Here is a 6000-nt window from a genome sequence, read left to right on the forward strand (position 1 = left end):
TATAAGAATATCCCCATCATTCCGGGACACCCTTCGGATATGATATAAATTTCGAAGTACTAAAGCATCCAGTACTTTGGATGGGGTTTGTTAGGCCCAATAGATCTATCTTTAGGATTCGCGTCAATTAGGGTGTCTGTTCCCTAATTCTTAGATTACCAGACTTAATAAAAAGGGGCATATTCAATTTCGATAATTCAACCATAGAATGTAGTTTCACGTACTTGTGTCTATTTTGTAAATTATTTATAAAACCTGCATGTATTCTCATCCCAAAAATATTAGATTTTAAAAGTGGGACTATAACTCACTTTCACAGATTTTTACTTCATCGGGAAGTAAGACTTGGCCACTGGTTGATTCACGAACCTATAACAATATATACATATATATCAAAGTATGTTCAAGATATATTTACAATACTTTTAATATATTTTGATGTTTTAAGTTTATTAAGTCAGCTGTCCTCGTTAGTAACCTACAACTAGTTATCCACAGTTAGATGTACAGAAATAAATAGATAAATATTATCTTGAATCAATCCACGACCCAGTGTATACGTATCTCAGTATTGATCACAACTCAAACTATATATATTTTGGAATCAACCTCAACCCTGTATAGCTAACTCCAACATTCACATATAGAGTGTCTATGGTTGTTCCGAAATATATATAGATGTGTCGACATGATAGGTCGAAACATTGTATACGTGTCTATGGTTTCTCAAGATTACATAATATACAATACAAGTTGATTAAGTTATGGTTGGAATAGATTTGTTACCAATTTTCACGTAGCTAAAATGAGAAAAATTATCCAATCTTGTTTTACCCATAACTTCTTCATTTTAAATCCGTTTTGAGTGAATCAAATTGCTATGGTTTCATATTGAACTCTATTTTATGAATCTAAACAGAAAAAGTATAGGTTTATAGTCGGAAAAATAAGTTACAAGTCGTTTTTGTAAAGGTAGTCATTTCAGTCGAAAGAACGACGTCTAGATGACCATTTTAGAAAACATACTTCCACTTTGAGTTTAACCATAATTTTTGGATATAGTTTCATGTTCATAATAAAAATCATTTTCTCAGAATAACAACTTTTAAATCAAAGTTTATCATAGTTTTTAATTAACTAACCCAAAACAGCCCGCGGTGTTACTACGACGGCGTAAATCCGGTTTTACGGTGTTTTTCGTGTTTCCAGGTTTTAAATCATTAAGTTAGCATATCATATAGATATAGAACATGTGTTTAGTTGATTTTAAAAGTCAAGTTAGAAGGATTAACTTTTGTTTGCGAACAAGTTTAGAATTAACTAAACTATGTTCTAGTGATTACAAGTTTAAACCTTCGAATAAGATAGCTTTATATGTATGAATCGAATGATGTTATGAACATCATTACTACCTTAATTTCTTTGGATAAACCTACTGGAAAAGAGAAAAATGGATCTAGCTTCAATGGATCCTTGGATGGCTCGAAGTTCTTGAAGCAGAATCATGACACGAAAACAAGTTCAAGTAAGATCATCACTTGAAATAAGATTGTTATAGTTATAGAAATTGAACCAAAGTTTGAATATGATTATTACCTTGTATTAGAATGATAACCTACTGTAAGAAACAAAGATTTCTTGAGGTTGGATGATCACCTTACAAGATTGGAAGTGAGCTAGCAAACTTGAAAGTATTCTTGATTTTATGAAACTAGAACTTTTGAAATTTATGAAGAACACTTAGAACTTGAAGATAGAACTTGAGAGAGATCAATTAGATGAATAAAATTGAAGAATGAAAGTGTTTGTAGGTGTTTTTGGTCGTTGGTGTATGGATTAGATATAAAGGATATGTAATTTTGTTTTCATGTAAATAAGTCATGAATGATTACTCATATTTTTGTAATTTTATGAGATATTTCATGCTAGTTGCCAAATGATGGTTCCCACATGTGTTAGGTGACTCACATGGGCTGCTAAGAGCTGATCATTGGAGTGTATATACCAATAGTACATACATCTAAAAGCTGTGTATTGTACGAGTACGAATACGGGTGCATACGAGTAGAATTGTTGATGAAACTGAACGAGGATGTAATTGTAAGAATTTTTGTTAAGTAGAAGTATTTTGATAAGTGTCTTGAAGTCTTTCAAAAGTGTATGAATACATATTAAAACACTACATGTATATACATTTTAACTGAGTTGTTAAGTCATCGTTAGTCGTTACATGTAAATGTTGTTTTGAAACCTTTAGGTTAACGATCTTGTTGAATGTTGTTAACCCATTGTTTATTATAACAAATGAGATGTTAAATTATTATATTATCATGATATTATGATATATAATATATCTTAGTATGATGTATATACAGTTAAATGTCGTTACAACGATAATCGTTACATATATGTCTCATTTCGAAATCATTAAGTTAGTAGCCTTATTTTTACATATGTATTTCATTGTTAATACACTTAATAATACATTTACTTATCATTTAACATAATTAACCAAGTGTATCAATATCTTAATATGATTCATATGTACCTAGTAAGACGTTGTTATAACGATAATCGTTATATATATCGTTTTCGAGTTTCTTAAATTAATAGTCTCATTTTTATGTATATAACTCATTGTTAAAATACCTAATGAGATACATACTTATAATAAAAACATGTTAACTATATATATAACCATATATATGTCATCGTATAGTTTTTATAAGTTTTAACGTTCGTGAATCACCGGTCAACTTGGGTGGTCAATTGTCTATATGAAACATATTTCAATTAATCAAGTCTTAACAAGTTTGATTGCTTAACATGTTGGAAACATTTAATCATGTAAATATCAATCTCAATTAATATATATAAACATGGAAAAGTTCGGGTCACTACAGTACCTACCCGTTAAATAAATTTCGTCCCGAAATTTTAAGCTGTTGAAGGTGTTGACGAATCTTCTGGAAATAGATGCGGGTATTTCTTCTTCATCTGATCTTCACGCTCCCAGGTGAACTCGGGTCCTCTACGAGCATTCCATCGAACCTTAACAATTAGTATCTTGTTTTGCTTAAGTCTTTTAACCTCACGATCCATTATTTCGACGGGTTCTTCGATGAATTGAAGTTTTTCGTTGATTTGGATTTCATCTAACGGAATAGTAAGATCTTCTTTAGCAAAACATTTCTTCAAATTCGAGACATGGAAAGTGTTATGTACAGCCGCGAGTTGTTGAGGTAACTCAAGTCGGTAAGCTACTGGTCCGACACGATCAATAATCTTGAATGGTCCAATATACCTTGGATTTAATTTCCCTCGTTTACCAAATCGAACAACGCCTTTCCAAGGTGCAACTTTAAGCATGACCATCTCTCCAATTTTAAATTCTATATCTTTTCTTTTAATGTCAGCGTAGCTCTTTTATCGACTTTGGGCGGTTTTCAACCGTTGTTGAATTTGGATGATCTTCTCGGTAGTTTCTTGTATAATCTCCGGACCCGTAATCTGTCTATCCCCCACTTCACTCCAACAAATCGGAGACCTGCACTTTCTTCCATAAAGTGCTTCAAACGGCGCCATCTCAATGCTTGAATGGTAGCTGTTGTTGTAGGAAAATTCTGCTAACGGTAGATGTCGATCCCAACTGTTTCCGAAATCAATAACACATGCTCGTAGAATGTCTTCAAGCGTTTGTATCGTCCTTTCGCTCTGCCCATCAGTTTGTGGATGATAGGCAGTATTCATGTCTAGACGAGTTCCTAATGCTTGCTGTAATGCCTGCCAGAATCTTGAAATAAATCTGCCATCCCTATCAGAGATAATAGAGATTGGTATTCCATGTCTGGAGATGACTTCCTTCAAATACAGTCGTGCTAACTTCTCCATCTTGTCATCTTCTCTTATTGGCAGGAAGTGTGCTGATTTGGTGAGACGATCAACTATTACCCAAATAGTATCAAAACCACTTGCAGTCCTTGGCAATTTAGTGATGAAATCCATGGTAATATTTTCCCATTTCCATTCCGGGATTTCGGGTTGTTGAAGTAGACCTGATGGTTTCTGATGCTCAGCTTTGACCTTAGAACACGTCAAACATTCTCCTACGTATTTAGCAACATCTTCCCCGTTCCAGGATGTATTGAGTATCTGGTTTTATGAGCTTCTCTAAGTACCATTTCTCTCATATCTCCAAATTTTGGTACCCAAATCCTTTCAGCCCTATACTGGGTTCCGTCTTCCCGAATATTAAGATGCTTCTCCGATCCTTTGGGTATTTCATCCTTTAAATTTCCCTCTTTTAAAACTCCTTGTTGCGCCTCCTTTATTTGAGTAGTAAGGTTATTATGAATCATTATATTCATAGATTTTACTCGAATGGGTTCTCTGTCCTTCCTGCTCAAGGCATCGGCTACCACATTTGCCTTCCCCGGGTGGTAACGAATCTCAAAGTCGTAATCATTCAACAATTCAATCCACCTACGCTGCCTCATATTCAGTTGTTTCTGATTAAATATGTGTTGAAGACTTTTGTGGTCGGTATATATAATACTTTTGACCCCATATAAGTAGTGCCTCCAAGTCTTTAATGCAAAAACAACCGCGCCTAATTCCAAATCATGCGTCGTATAATTTTGTTCGTGAATCTTCAATTGCCTAGACGCATAAGCAATCACCTTCGTTCGTTGCATTAATACACAACCGAGACCTTGCTTTGATGCGTCACAATAAATCACAAAATCATCATTCCCTTCAGGCAATGACAATATAGGTGCCGTAGTTAGCTTTTTCTTCAATAACTGAAACGCTTTTTCTGGTTCATCATTCCATTCAAATTTCTTCCCTTTATGCGTTAATGCAGTCAAGGGTTTTGCTATTCTGGAAAAGTCTTGGATGAACCTTCTGTAGTAACCAGCTAGTCCTAAAAACTGGCTTATGTGTTTCGGAGTTTTTGGGGTTTCTCACTTTTCAACAGTTTCTATCTTTGCCGGATCCACCTTAATACCTTCTTTGTTCACTATGTGACCGAGGAATTGAACTTCTTCCAACCAAAATGCACACTTTGAAAACTTAGCGTACAATTCTTCCTTCCTCAATACTTCTAACACCATTCTCAAATGTTCACCGTGTTCTTGGTCATTCTTTGAGTAAATAAGTATGTCATCAATGAAAACAATGACAAAATTGTCAAGGTATGGTCCACACACTCGGTTCACAAGGTCCATGAACACAGCTGGTGCATTAGTTAAACCAAACGGCATGACCATAAACTCGTAATGACCGTAACGTGTTCTGAAAGCAGTCTTTGGAATATCATCTTCTTTCACCCGCATTTGATGATACCCGGAACGTAAGTCAATCTTTGAATAAATAGACGAGCCTTGTAGTTGATCAAATAAGTCGTCGATTCTCGGTAGTGGGTAGCGGTTCTTGATGGTAAGTTTGTTCAACTCTCGGTAGTCGATACACAACCTGAATGTACCATCTTTCTTCTTGATAAACAAAACAGGAGCTCCCCACGGTGATGTGCTTGGTCGAATGAAACCACGCTCTAAAAGTTCTTGTAATTGGCTTTGCAGTTCTTTCATCTCGCTGGGTGCGAGTCTGTAAGGAGCACGAGCTATTGGTGCAGCTCCTGGTATAAGATCTATTTGAAATTCAACGGATCGATGTGGGGGTAATCCCAGTAATTCTTTCGGAAATACATCGGGAAATTCTTTTGCAATGGGAACATCATTGATGCTCTTTTCTTCAGTTTGTACTTTCTTGACGTGTGCTAGAACAGCATAGCAACCTTTTCTTATTAGTTTTTGTGCCTTCAAATTACTAATAAGATGTAGCTTCGTGTTGCCCTTTTCTCCGTACACCATTAAGGGTTTTCCTTTTTCTCGTATAATGCGAATTGCATTTTTGTAACAAACGATCTCTGCTTTCACTTCTTTCAACCAGTCCATACCGATTATCACATCAAAACTCCCTAACTCTACTGGTATCAAA

Source organism: Rutidosis leptorrhynchoides, chromosome 10, assembly GCF_046630445.1.
Source record: "Rutidosis leptorrhynchoides isolate AG116_Rl617_1_P2 chromosome 10, CSIRO_AGI_Rlap_v1, whole genome shotgun sequence".
NCBI lineage: Eukaryota > Viridiplantae > Streptophyta > Magnoliopsida > Asterales > Asteraceae > Rutidosis > Rutidosis leptorrhynchoides.